General features: G+C 43.1%; 1 protein-coding gene across 45 annotated transcripts in view; it reads right to left on the reverse strand.

Moving 5' to 3' along the window:
• LOC139762916 (CUGBP Elav-like family member 1) overlaps positions 1–15,659 on the reverse strand; it is a 464,351-nt gene that overhangs the window by 89,379 nt on the left and 359,313 nt on the right. The gene's annotated exons all lie outside the window — the stretch shown is intronic.

Below are 15,659 nucleotides of genomic sequence, written 5' to 3' on the forward strand. Positions count from 1 at the left end.
CCACGCTCTTTTTATTTCCACACATCTCTCTTGCCCTTACATTACTTACTCGATCAAACCACCTCACACCACACATTGTCCTCAAACATCTCATTTCCAGCACATCCATCCTCCTGCACACAACTCTATCCATAGCCCACGCCTCGCAACCATACAACATTGTTGGAACCACTATTCCTTCAAACATACCCATTTTTGCTTTCCGAGATAATGTTCTCGACTTCCACACATTCTTCAAGGCTCCCAGAATTTTCGCCCCCTCCCCCACCCTATGATCCACTTCCGCTTCCATGGTTCCATCCGCTGCCAGATCCACTCCCAGATATCTAAAACACTTCACTTCCTCCTGTTTTTCTCCATTCAAACTCACCTCCCAATTGACTTGACCCTCAACCCTACTGTACCTAATAACCTTGCTCTTATTCACATTTACTCTTAACTTTCTTCTTTCACACACTTTACCAAACTCAGTCACCAGCTTCTGCAGTTTCTCACATGAATCAGCCACCAGCGCTGTATCATCAGCGAACAACAACTGACTCACTTCCCAAGCTCTCTCATCCCCAACAGACTTCATACTTGCCCCTCTTTCCAAAACTCTTGCATTTACCTCCCTAACAACCCCATCCATAAACAAATTAAACAACCATGGAGACATCACACACCCCTGCCGCAAACCTACATTCACTGAGAACCAATCACTTTCCTCTCTTCCTACACGTACACATGCCTTACATCCTCGATAAAAACTTTTCACTGCTTCTAACAACTTGCCTCCCACACCATATATTCTTAATACCTTCCACAGAGCATCTCTATCAACTCTATCATATGCCTTCTCCAGATCCATAAATGCTACATACAAATCCATTTGCTTTTCTAAGTATTTCTCACATACATTCTTCAAAGCAAACACCTGATCCACACATCCTCTACCACTTCTGAAACCACACTGCTCTTCCCCAATCTGATGCTCTGTACATGCCTTCACCCTCTCAATCAATACCCTCCCATATAATTTACCAGGAATACTCAACAAACTTATACCTCTGTAATTTGAGCACTCACTCTTATCCCCTTTGCCTTTGTACAATGGCACTATGCACGCATTCCGCCAATCCTCAGGCACCTCACCGTGAGTCATACATACATTAAATAACCTTGCCAACCAGTCAACAATACAGTCACCCCCTTTTTTAATAAATTCCACTGCAATACCATCCAAACCTGTTGCCTTGCCGGCTTTCATATATATATATATATATATATATATATATATATATATATATATATATATATATATATATGTGTAAATAAATTATACATTTCCTTTTTTCCATAGCCAGAGGTTGAACCATTATGTGACATTCTTTTTTTCATTCATTTCAAGCTAGAAGTTTCAGTTTTCTAAATTGTTTCTTACATTTCTCATATGTATATATATGTATGTGTGTGTGTGTGTATATGTGCGTATGTGTGTGTGTGTGTGTGTATGTGTGTATGTATATATATATGTATATTATCCCTGGGGATAGGGGTGAAAGAATACTTCCCACGTATTCCTCGCGTGTCGTAGAAAGCGACTAGAGGGGACGGGAGTGGGGGGCCAGAAATCCTCCCCTCCTTGTATTAACTTTCTAAAATGGGAAACAGAAGAAGGAGTCACGCGGGGAGTGCTCATCCTCCTCGAAGGCTCAGAGTGGGGTGCCTAAATGTGTGTGGATGTAACCAAGATGTGAAAAAAGGAGAGATAGGTAGTATGTTTGAGGAAAGGAACCTGGATGTTTTGGCTCTGAGTGAAACGAAGTTCAAGGGTAAAGGGGAAGAGTGGTTTGGGAATGTCTGGGGAGTAAAGTCACGGGTTAGTGAGAGGACAAGAGCAAGGGAAGGAGTAGCAATACTCCTGAAACAGGAGTTGTGGGAGTATGTGATAGAGTGTAAGAAAGTAAATTCTCGATTAATATGGGTAAAACTGAAAGTTGATGGAGAGAGGTGGGTGATTATTGGTGCATATGCACCTGGGCATGAGAAGAAAGATCAAGAGAGGCAAGTGTTTTGGGAGCAGCTGAATGAGTGTGTTAGTGGTTTTGATGCATGAGACCGGGTCATAGTGATGGGTGATTTGAATGCAAAGGTGAGTAATGTGGCAGTTGAGGGAATAATTGGTATACATGGGGTGTTCAGTGTTGTAAATGGAAATGGTGAAGAGCTTGTAGATTTATGTGCTGAAAAAGGACTGATGATTGGGAATACCTGGTTTAAAAAGCGAGATATACATAAGTATACTTATGTAAGTAGGAGAGATGGCCAGAGAGCGTTATTGGATTACGTGTTAATTGACAGGCGTGCGAAAGAGAGACTTTTGGATGTTAATGTGCTGAGAGGTGCAACTGGAGGGATGTCTGATCATTATCTTGTGGAGGCTAAGGTGAAGATTTGTATGGGTTTTCAGAAAAGAAGAGTGAATGTTGGGGTGAAGAGGGTGGTGAGAGTAAGTGAGCTTGAGAAGGAGACCTGTGTGAGGAAGTACCAGGAGAGACTGAGTACAGAATGGAAAAAGGTGAGAACAATGGAAGTAAGGGGAGTGGGGGAGGAATGGGATGTATTTAGGGAATCAGTGATGGATTGCGCAAAAGATGCTTGTGGCATGAGAAGAGTGGGAGGTGGGTTGATTAGAAAGGGTAGTGAGTGGTGGGATGAAGAAGTAAGAGTATTAGTGAAAGAGAAGAGAGAGGCATTTGGACGATTTTTGCAGGGAAAAAATGCAATTGAGTGGGAGATGTATAAAAGGAAGAGACAGGAGGTCAAGAGAAAGGTGCAAGAGGTGAAAAAAAGGGCAAATGAGAGTTGGGGTGAGAGAGTATCATTAAATTTTAGGGAGAATAAAAAGATGTTCTGGAAGGAGGTAAATAAAGTGCATAAGACAAGGGAGCAAATGGGAACTTCGGTGAAGGGCGCAAGTGGGGAGGTGATAACAAGTAGTGGTGATGTGAGAAGGAGATGGAGTGAGTATTTTGAAGGTTTGTTGAATGTGTTTGATGATAGAGTGGCAGATATAGGGTGTTTTGGTCGAGGTGGTGTGCAAAGTGAGAGGGTTAGGGAAAATGATTTGGTAAACAGAGAAGAGGTAGTGAAAGCTTTGCGGAAGATGAAAGCTGGCAAGGCAGCAGGTTTGGATGGTATAGCAGTGGAATTTATTAAAAAAGGGGGTGACTGTACTGTTGACTGGTTGGTAAGGTTATTTAATGTATGTATGACTCATGGTGAGGTGCCTGAGGATTGGCGGAATGCGTGCATAGTGCCATTGTACAAAGGCAAAGGGGATAAGAGTGAGTGCTCAAATTACAGAGGTATAAGTTTGTTGAGTATTCCTGGTAAATTATATGGGAGGGTATTGATTGAGAGGGTGAAGGCATGTACAGAGCATCAGATTGGGGAAGAGCAGTGTGGTTTCAGAAGTGGTAGAGGATGTGTGGATCAGGTGTTTGCTTTGAAGAATGTATGTGAGAAATACTTAGAAAAGCAAATGGATTTGTATGTAGCATTTATGGATCTGGAGAGGGCATATGATAGAGTTGATAGAGATGCTCTGTGGAAGGTATTAAGAATATATGGTGTGGGAGGAAAGTTGTTAGAAGCAGTGAAAAGTTTTTATCGAGGATGTAAGGCATGTGTACGTGTAGGAAGAGAGGAAAGTGATTGGTTCTCAGTGAATGTAGGTTTGCGGCAGGGGTGTGTGATGTCTCCATGGTTGTTTAATTTGTTTATGGATGGGGTTGTTAGGGAGGTAAATGCAAGAGTTTTGGAAAGAGGGGCAAGTATGAAGTCTGTTGGGGATGAGAGAGCTTGGGAAGTGAGTCAGTTGTTGTTCGCTGATGATACAGCGCTGGTGGCTGATTCATGTGAGAAACTGCAGAAGCTGGTGACTGAGTTTGGAAAAGTGTGTGGAAGAAGAAAGTTAAGAGTAAATGTGAATAAGAGCAAGGTTATTAGGTATAGTAGGGTTGAGGGTCAAGTCAATTGGGAGGTGAGTTTGAATGGAGAAAAACTGGAGGAAGTGAAGTGTTTTAGATATCTGGGAGTGGATCTGGCAGCGGATGGAACCATGGAAGCGGAAGTGGATCATAGGGTGGGGGAGGGGGCGAAAATCCTGGGGGCCTTGAAGAATGTGTGGAAGTCTAGAACATTATCTCGGAAAGCAAAAATGGGTATGTTTGAAGGAATAGTGGTTCCAACAATGTTGTATGGTTGCGAGGCGTGGGCTATGGATAGAGTTGTGCGCAGGAGGATGGATGTGCTGGAAATGAGATGTTTGAGGACAATGTGTGGTGTGAGGTGGTTTGATCGAGTGAGTAACGTAAGGGTAAGAGAGATGTGTGGAAATAAAAAGAGCGTGGTTGAGAGAGCAGAAGAGGGTGTTTTGAAGTGGTTTGGGCACATGGAGAGGATGAGTGAGGAAAGATTGACCAAGAGGATATATGTGTCGGAGGTGGAGGGAACAAGGAGAAGAGGGAGACCAAATTGGAGGTGGAAAGATGGAGTGAAAAAGATTTTGTGTGATCGGGGCCTGAACATGCAGGAGGGTGAAAGGAGGGCAAGGAATAGAGTGAATTGGAGCGATGTGGTATACCGGGGTTGACGTGCTGTCAGTGGATTGAAGCAGGGCATGAGAAGCGTCTGGGGTAAACCATGGAAAGCTGTGTAGGTATGTATATTTGCGTGTGTGGACATGTATGTATATACATGTGTATGGGGGGGGGGGGCATTTCTTTCGTCTGTTTCCTTGCGCTACCTCGCAAACGCGGGAGACAGCGACAAAGTATAATAATAATAAAAAATAATATATTATCCCTGGGGATAGGGGAGAAAGAATACTTCCCACATATTCCCTGTGTGTCGTGGAAGGCGACTAAAAGGGGAGGGAGCAGGGGGCTGGAAATCCTCCCCTCTTGTTTTTTTTTTTAACTTTCCAAGAGAAGGAACAGAGAAGGGGGCCAGGTGAGGATACTCCCTCAGAGGCCCAGTCCTCTGTTCTTAATGCTACCTTGCTAATGCGGGAAATGGCGAATAGTTTGAAAGAAAAAAGAAAATATATATATATATAATTCCCGTCACACATGAAATAGCATCCCCCCCCCCTCTCCAGTGAGGTAGCGCCAGGAAAAAAGGTCACATTTGTTCACACTCAGTCTCCAGCTGTCATGTGTAATGCACTGAAACCACAGCTCCCTATCCACATCAAGGCCCCACAAACCTTTCCATGGTTTACCCCAAATGCTTCACATGCCCTAGTTCAGTCCACTGACAGCATGTCGACCCCAGTATAACACATCATTCTAATTCACTCTACTCCTTGCATGCCTTTCACCCTCCTGTATGTTCAGGCCCCAATTGCCCAAAATCTTTTTCATTCCATCCTTCCACCTCCAATTTGGTCTCCTGCTTCTCCTTCTTCCCTCCATCTCTTGACACATATATCCTCTTTGTCAACTATTTCCTCGCTCAGTCTCTCCATGTGTCCAAACCATTTCAACACACCCTCTTCTGCTCTTTCAACCACACTCTTTTTAATACCACACAACTCTCTTACCCTTTCATTACTTACTCGATCAAACAACCTCACACCACATATTGTCCTCAAACATTTCATTTCCAACACATCCACCCTCCTTGGCACAACTCTATCTATAACCCATGCCTTGTAACCATATAACATTGTCGGAAGCACTATTCCTTCAAACAGATCCATTTTCACTCTCCGCGATAATGTTCTTGCCTTCCACACATTCTTCAATGCTCCCATCCCCCACCCTGTGACTCACTTCCATTTCCATGGTTCCATCCGCTGCTTAAGTCTATTCAGAGATATCTAAAAGACTTCACTTCCTCCAATTTTTCTCCATTCAAACTTACATCCCAGTTAACTTGTCCCTCAACCCTACTGAACCTAATAACCTTGCTCTTATTAACACTTACTCTCAACTTTCTCCTTTCACACACTTTTCCAAACTCAGTCAACAGCTTCAGCAGTTTCTCACCCGAATCAGCCACAAGAGCTGTGTCATCGGTGAACAACCACTGACTCAATTCCCAAGCCCTCTCATCCACAACAAACTTCATACTAACCCCTCTCTCCAAAATTCTTGCATTAACCTCCCTAACCACCCCATCCAAATACAAATTAAACAACCATGGGGACATCACACGCCCCTGCTGCAAACCGATATTCACTGGGAACCAATCACTCTCCTCTCTTCCAACACATACACATGCCTTACATCCTTGGGAAATACTTTTCATTGGTTCTGGAAACTTAACACCCACACCATATACACTTAAAACCTTCCACAAAGGATCTCTATCAACCTTATCAAATGCCTTCTCCATATCCATAAATGCTACATACAAATCCATCTGTTTTTCTAAGTATTTCTCACATACATTCTTCAAAGCTAACACCTGATTCACACATACTCTACCACTTCTGAAACCACACTGCTTTCCCCACTCAGATGCTCTGTACATGGCTTCACCCTCTCAATCAATAACCTCCCAAATAATCTCCTAGGTATACTCAACAAACTTATCCCTCTGTAGTTTAAACACTCACCTTTATCCACTTTGCCTTTGTACAATGGCACTATGCATGCATTCTTCCAATCCTCAGGCACTTCACCATGATCCATACATACCCTGAATATCCTTACCAACCAGTCAATAACAAAGTCACCCCTTTTTTAAATAAATTCCACTGCTATGTCATCCAAACATATTGCCTTACCAGATTTCATCTTCTGCAAAGGTTTCACTGCCTCTTCTCTGTTTACCAAACCATTCTCCTTGACCCACTCACTTTGCACACCATCCCGACCAAAACACCCTATATCTGCCACTCTATCATCGAACACATTCAAAAAACCTTCAAAATACTCACTCCATTCCCTTCTCACTTAAATACTACTTGTTATTACCTCCCCACTTGCCCCCTTCACCGTTGTTCCCATTTGTTCTCTTGTCTTATGCATGTCATTTACCTCCTTCCAAAATATCTTTTTATTTTTTATTTTATTTATTTTGCTTTGTCGCTGTCTCCCGCATTAGCGAGGTAGTGCAAGGAAACAGACGAAAGAATGGCTCAACCCACCCACATACACATGTATGTATATACATACACGTCCACACACACAAATATAAATACCTACACATCTCAACGTATACACATATATACACACAGACATATACATATATATACATGCACATAATTCATAGTCTGCCCTTATTCATTCCCATCGCCACCTCGACACACATGAAATAACAACCCCCTCCACCCCATGTGTGCGAGGTAGCGCTAGGAAAAGACAACAAAGGCCACATTCGTTCACACTCAGTCTCTAGCTGTCATGTAATAATGCACCGAAACCAGAGCTCCCTTTCCACATCCAGGCCCCACAGAACTTTCCATGGTTTACCCCAGACGCTTCACATGCCCTGGTTCAATCCACTGACAGCACGTCAACCACAGTATACCACATCGTTCCAATTCACTCTATTCCTTGCACGCCTTTCACCCTCCTGCATGTTCAGGCCCCAATCACTCAAAATCTTTTTCACTCCATCTTTCCACCTCCAATTTGGTCTCCCACTTCTTCTCGTTCCCTCCACCTCTGACACATATATCCTCTTGGTCAATCTTTCCTCACTCATTCTCTCCATGTGACCAAACCATTTCAAAACACCCTCTTCTGCTCTCTCAACCACACTCTTTTTATTACCACACATCTCTCTTACCCTATTATTACTTACTCGATCAAACCAACTCACACCACATATTGTCCTCAAACATCTCATTTTCAGCACATCCACCCTCCTGCGCACAACTCTATCCATAGCCCACACCTCGCAACCATACAACATTATTGGAACCACTATTCCTTCAAACATACCCATTTTTGCTTTCCGAGATAATGTTCTCGACTTCCACACATTCTTCAAGGTTCCCAGAGTTTTCGCCCCCTCCCACACCCTATGATTCACTTCCACTTCCATGGTTCCATCCACTGCCAAATCCACTCCCAGATATCTAAAACAATTCACTTCCTCTAGTTTTTCTCCATTCAAACTTACCTCCCAGTTGACTTGACCCTCATCCCTACTGTACCTAATAACCTTGCTCTTATTCACATTTACTCTCAACTTTCTTCTTTCACACACTTTACCAAACTCAGTCAACAGCTTCTGCAGTTTCTCACATGAATCAGCCACCAGGGCTGTATCATCAGCGAACAACAACTGACTCACTTCCCAAGCTCTCTCATCCACAACAGACTGCATACTTGCCCCTCTCTCCAAAACTCTTGCATTCACCTCCCTAACAACCCCATCCATAAACAAATTAAACAACCATGGAGACATCACACACCCCTAAACCTACATTCACTGAGAACCAATCACTTTCCTCTCTTCCTACACGTACACATGCATTACATCCTCGATAAAACTTTTCACTGCTTCTAACAACTTGCCTCCCACACCATATATTTAATACCTTCCACAGAGCATCTCTATCAACTCTATCATATGCCTTCTCCAGATCCATAAATGCTACACACAAATCCATTTGCTTTTCAAGTATTTCTCACATACATTCTTCACAGCAAACACCTGATCCACACATCCTCTACCACTTCTGAAACCACACTGCTCTTCCCCAATCTGATGCTCTGTACATGCCTTCACCCTCTCAATCAATACCCTCCCATATAATTTACCAGGAATACTCAACAAACTTATACCTCTGTAATTTGAGCACTCACTCTTATCCCCTTTGCCTTTGTACAATGGCACTATGCACGCATTCCGCCAATCCTCAGGCACCTCACCGTGAGTCATACATACATTAAATAACCTTGCCAACCAGTCAACAATACAGTCACCCCCTTTTTTAATAAATTCCACTGCAATACCATCCAAACCTGTTGCCTTGCCGGCTTTCATATATATATATATATATATATATATATATATATATATATATATATATATATATATATGTGTAAATAAATTATACATTTCCTTTTTTCCATAGCCAGAGGTTGAACCATTATGTGACATTCTTTTTTTCATTCATTTCAAGCTAGAAGTTTCAGTTTTCTAAATTGTTTCTTACATTTCTCATATGTATATATATGTATGTGTGTGTGTGTGTATATGTGCGTATGTGTGTGTGTGTGTGTGTATGTGTGTATGTATATATATATGTATATTATCCCTGGGGATAGGGGTGAAAGAATACTTCCCACGTATTCCTCGCGTGTCGTAGAAAGCGACTAGAGGGGACGGGAGTGGGGGGCCAGAAATCCTCCCCTCCTTGTATTAACTTTCTAAAATGGGAAACAGAAGAAGGAGTCACGCGGGGAGTGCTCATCCTCCTCGAAGGCTCAGAGTGGGGTGCCTAAATGTGTGTGGATGTAACCAAGATGTGAAAAAAGGAGAGATAGGTAGTATGTTTGAGGAAAGGAACCTGGATGTTTTGGCTCTGAGTGAAACGAAGTTCAAGGGTAAAGGGGAAGAGTGGTTTGGGAATGTCTGGGGAGTAAAGTCACGGGTTAGTGAGAGGACAAGAGCAAGGGAAGGAGTAGCAATACTCCTGAAACAGGAGTTGTGGGAGTATGTGATAGAGTGTAAGAAAGTAAATTCTCGATTAATATGGGTAAAACTGAAAGTTGATGGAGAGAGGTGGGTGATTATTGGTGCATATGCACCTGGGCATGAGAAGAAAGATCAAGAGAGGCAAGTGTTTTGGGAGCAGCTGAATGAGTGTGTTAGTGGTTTTGATGCACGAGACCGGGTCATAGTGATGGGTGATTTGAATGCAAAGGTGAGTAATGTGGCAGTTGAGGGAATAATTGGTATACATGGGGTGTTCAGTGTTGTAAATGGAAATGGTGAAGAGCTTGTAGATTTATGTGCTGAAAAAGGACTGATGATTGGGAATACCTGGTTTAAAAAGCGAGATATACATAAGTATACTTATGTAAGTAGGAGAGATGGCCAGAGAGCGTTATTGGATTACGTGTTAATTGACAGGCGTGCGAAAGAGAGACTTTTGGATGTTAATGTGCTGAGAGGTGCAACTGGAGGGATGTCTGATCATTATCTTGTGGAGGCTAAGGTGAAGATTTGTATGGGTTTTCAGAAAAGAAGAGTGAATGTTGGGGTGAAGAGGGTGGTGAGAGTAAGTGAGCTTGAGAAGGAGACCTGTGTGAGGAAGTACCAGGAGAGACTGAGTACAGAATGGAAAAAGGTGAGAACAATGGAAGTAAGGGGAGTGGGGGAGGAATGGGATGTATTTAGGGAATCAGTGATGGATTGCGCAAAAGATGCTTGTGGCATGAGAAGAGTGGGAGGTGGGTTGATTAGAAAGGGTAGTGAGTGGTGGGATGAAGAAGTAAGAGTATTAGTGAAAGAGAAGAGAGAGGCATTTGGACGATTTTTGCAGGGAAAAAATGCAATTGAGTGGGAGATGTATAAAAGGAAGAGACAGGAGGTCAAGAGAAAGGTGCAAGAGGTGAAAAAAAGGGCAAATGAGAGTTGGGGTGAGAGAGTATCATTAAATTTTAGGGAGAATAAAAAGATGTTCTGGAAGGAGGTAAATAAAGTGCATAAGACAAGGGAGCAAATGGGAACTTCGGTGAAGGGCGCAAGTGGGGAGGTGATAACAAGTAGTGGTGATGTGAGAAGGAGATGGAGTGAGTATTTTGAAGGTTTGTTGAATGTGTTTGATGATAGAGTGGCAGATATAGGGTGTTTTGGTCGAGGTGGTGTGCAAAGTGAGAGGGTTAGGGAAAATGATTTGGTAAACAGAGAAGAGGTAGTGAAAGCTTTGCGGAAGATGAAAGCTGGCAAGGCAGCAGGTTTGGATGGTATAGCAGTGGAATTTATTAAAAAAGGGGGTGACTGTATTGTTGACTGGTTGGTAAGGTTATTTAATGTATGTATGACTCATGGTGAGGTGCCTGAGGATTGGCGGAATGCGTGCATAGTGCCATTGTACAAAGGCAAAGGGGATAAGAGTGAGTGCTCAAATTACAGAGGTATAAGTTTGTTGAGTATTCCTGGTAAATTATATGGGAGGGTATTGATTGAGAGGGTGAAGGCATGTACAGAGCATCAGATTGGGGAAGAGCAGTGTGGTTTCAGAAGTGGTAGAGGATGTGTGGATCAGGTGTTTGCTTTGAAGAATGTATGTGAGAAATACTTAGAAAAGCAAATGGATTTGTATGTAGCATTTATGGATCTGGAGAGGGCATATGATAGAGTTGATAGAGATGCTCTGTGGAAGGTATTAAGAATATATGGTGTGGGAGGAAAGTTGTTAGAAGCAGTGAAAAGTTTTTATCGAGGATGTAAGGCATGTGTACGTGTAGGAAGAGAGGAAAGTGATTGGTTCTCAGTGAATGTAGGTTTGCGGCAGGGGTGTGTGATGTCTCCATGGTTGTTTAATTTGTTTATGGATGGGGTTGTTAGGGAGGTAAATGCAAGAGTTTTGGAAAGAGGGGCAAGTATGAAGTCTGTTGGGGATGAGAGAGCTTGGGAAGTGAGTCAGTTGTTGTTCGCTGATGATACAGCGCTGGTGGCTGATTCATGTGAGAAACTGCAGAAGCTGGTGACTGAGTTTGGAAAAGTGTGTGGAAGAAGAAAGTTAAGAGTAAATGTGAATAAGAGCAAGGTTATTAGGTATAGTAGGGTTGAGGGTCAAGTCAATTGGGAGGTGAGTTTGAATGGAGAAAAACTGGAGGAAGTGAAGTGTTTTAGATATCTGGGAGTGGATCTGGCAGCGGATGGAACCATGGAAGCGGAAGTGGATCATAGGGTGGGGGAGGGGGCGAAAATCCTGGGGGCCTTGAAGAATGTGTGGAAGTCGAGAACATTATCTCGGAAAGCAAAAATGGGTATGTTTGAAGGAATAGTGGTTCCAACAATGTTGTATGGTTGCGAGGCGTGGGCTATGGATAGAGTTGTGCGCAGGAGGATGGATGTGCTGGAAATGAGATGTTTGAGGACAATGTGTGGTGTGAGGTGGTTTGATCGAGTGAGTAACGTAAGGGTAAGAGAGATGTGTGGAAATAAAAAGAGCGTGGTTGAGAGAGCAGAAGAGGGTGTTTTGAAGTGGTTTGGGCACATGGAGAGGATGAGTGAGGAAAGATTGACCAAGAGGATATATGTGTCGGAGGTGGAGGGAACAAGGAGAAGAGGGAGACCAAATTGGAGGTGGAAAGATGGAGTGAAAAAGATTTTGTGTGATCGGGGCCTGAACATGCAGGAGGGTGAAAGGAGGGCAAGGAATAGAGTGAATTGGAGCGATGTGGTATACCGGGGTTGACGTGCTGTCAGTGGATTGAAGCAGGGCATGAGAAGCGTCTGGGGTAAACCATGGAAAGCTGTGTAGGTATGTATATTTGCGTGTGTGGACATGTATGTATATACATGTGTATGGGGGGGGGGCATTTCTTTCGTCTGTTTCCTTGCGCTACCTCGCAAACGCGGGAGACAGCGACAAAGTATAATAATAATAAAAAATAATATATTATCCCTGGGGATAGGGGAGAAAGAATACTTCCCACATATTCCCTGTGTGTCGTGGAAGGCGACTAAAAGGGGAGGGAGCAGGGGGCTGGAAATCCTCCCCTCTTGTTTTTTTTTTTTAACTTTCCAAGAGAAGGAACAGAGAAGGGGGCCAGGTGAGGATACTCCCTCAGAGGCCCAGTCCTCTGTTCTTAATGCTACCTTGCTAATGCGGGAAATGGCGAATAGTTTGAAAGAAAAAAGAAAATATATATATATATAATTCCCGTCACACATGAAATAGCATCCCCCCCCCTCTCCAGTGAGGTAGCGCCAGGAAAAAAGGTCACATTTGTTCACACTCAGTCTCCAGCTGTCATGTGTAATGCACTGAAACCACAGCTCCCTATCCACATCAAGGCCCCACAAACCTTTCCATGGTTTACCCCCAAATGCTTCACATGCCCTAGTTCAGTCCACTGACAGCATGTCGACCCCAGTATAACACATCATTCTAATTCACTCTACTCCTTGCATGCCTTTCACCCTCCTGTATGTTCAGGCCCCAATTGCCCAAAATCTTTTTCATTCCATCCTTCCACCTCCAATTTGGTCTCCTGCTTCTCCTTCTTCCCTCCATCTCTTGACACATATATCCTCTTTGTCAACTATTTCCTCGCTCAGTCTCTCCATGTGTCCAAACCATTTCAACACACCCTCTTCTGCTCTTTCAACCACACTCTTTTTAATACCACACAACTCTCTTACCCTTTCATTACTTACTCGATCAAACAACCTCACACCACATATTGTCCTCAAACATTTCATTTCCAACACATCCACCCTCCTTGGCACAACTCTATCTATAACCCATGCCTTGTAACCATATAACATTGTCGGAAGCACTATTCCTTCAAACAGATCCATTTTCACTCTCCGCGATAATGTTCTTGCCTTCCACACATTCTTCAATGCTCCCATCCCCCACCCTGTGACTCACTTCCATTTCCATGGTTCCATCCGCTGCTTAAGTCTATTCAGAGATATCTAAAAGACTTCACTTCCTCCAATTTTTCTCCATTCAAACTTACATCCCAATTAACTTGTCCCTCAACCCTACTGAACCTAATAACCTTGCTCTTATTAACACTTACTCTCAACTTTCTCCTTTCACACACTTTTCCAAACTCAGTCAACAGCTTCAGCAGTTTCTCACCCGAATCAGCCACAAGAGCTGTGTCATCGGTGAACAACCACTGACTCAATTCCCAAGCCCTCTCATCCACAACAAACTTCATACTAACCCCTCTCTCCAAAATTCTTGCATTAACCTCCCTAACCACCCCATCCAAATACAAATTAAACAACCATGGGGACATCACACGCCCCTGCTGCAAACCGATATTCACTGGGAACCAATCACTCTCCTCTCTTCCAACACATACACATGCCTTACATCCTTGGGAAATACTTTTCATTGGTTCTGGAAACTTAACACCCACACCATATACACTTAAAACCTTCCACAAAGGATCTCTATCAACCTTATCAAATGCCTTCTCCATATCCATAAATGCTACATACAAATCCATCTGTTTTTCTAAGTATTTCTCACATACATTCTTCAAAGCTAACACCTGATTCACACATACTCTACCACTTCTGAAACCACACTGCTTTCCCCACTCAGATGCTCTGTACATGGCTTCACCCTCTCAATCAATAACCTCCCAAATAATCTCCTAGGTATACTCAACAAACTTATCCCTCTGTAGTTTAAACACTCACCTTTATCCACTTTGCCTTTGTACAATGGCACTATGCATGCATTCTTCCAATCCTCAGGCACTTCACCATGATCCATACATACCCTGAATATCCTTACCAACCAGTCAATAACAAAGTCACCCCTTTTTTAAATAAATTCCACTGCTATGTCATCCAAACATATTGCCTTACCAGATTTCATCTTCTGCAAAGGTTTCACTGCCTCTTCTCTGTTTACCAAACCATTCTCCTTGACCCACTCACTTTGCACACCATCCCGACCAAAACACCCTATATCTGCCACTCTATCATCGAACACATTCAAAAAACCTTCAAAATACTCACTCCATTCCCTTCTCACTTAAATACTACTTGTTATTACCTCCCCACTTGCCCCCTTCACCGTTGTTCCCATTTGTTCTCTTGTCTTATGCATGTCATTTACCTCCTTCCAAAATATCTTTTTATTTTTTATTTTATTTATTTTGCTTTGTCGCTGTCTCCCGCATTAGCGAGGTAGTGCAAGGAAACAGACGAAAGAATGGCTCAACCCACCCACATACACATGTATGTATATACATACACGTCCACACACACAAATATAAATACCTACACATCTCAACGTATACACATATATACACACAGACATATACATATATATACATGCACATAATTCATAGTCTGCCCTTATTCATTCCCATCACCACCTCGACACACATGAAATAACAACCCCCTCCACCCCATGTGTGCGAGGTAGCGCTAGGAAAAGACAACAAAGGCCACATTCGTTCACACTCAGTCTCTAGCTGTCATGTAATAATGCACCGAAACCAGAGCTCCCTTTCCACATCCAGGCCCCACAGAACTTTCCATGGTTTACCCCAGACGCTTCACATGCCCTGGTTCAATCCACTGACAGCACGTCAACCACAGTATACCACATCGTTCCAATTCACTCTATTCCTTGCACGCCTTTCACCCTCCTGCATGTTCAGGCCCCAATCACTCAAAATCTTTTTCACTCCATCTTTCCACCTCCAATTTGGTCTCCCACTTCTTCTCGTTCCCTCCACCTCTGACACATATATCCTCTTGGTCAATCTTTCCTCACTCATTCTCTCCATGTGACCAAACCATTTCAAAACACCCTCTTCTGCTCTCTCAACCACACTCTTTTTATTACCACACATCTCTCTTACCCTATTATTACTTACTCGATCAAACCAACTCACACCACATATTGTCCTCAAACATCTCATTTTCAGCACATCCACCCTCCTGCGCACAACTCTATCCATAGCCCACACCTCGCAACCATACAACATTAT

This window comes from Panulirus ornatus, chromosome 3 (assembly GCF_036320965.1).
Source record: "Panulirus ornatus isolate Po-2019 chromosome 3, ASM3632096v1, whole genome shotgun sequence".
Lineage (NCBI taxonomy): Eukaryota > Metazoa > Arthropoda > Malacostraca > Decapoda > Palinuridae > Panulirus > Panulirus ornatus.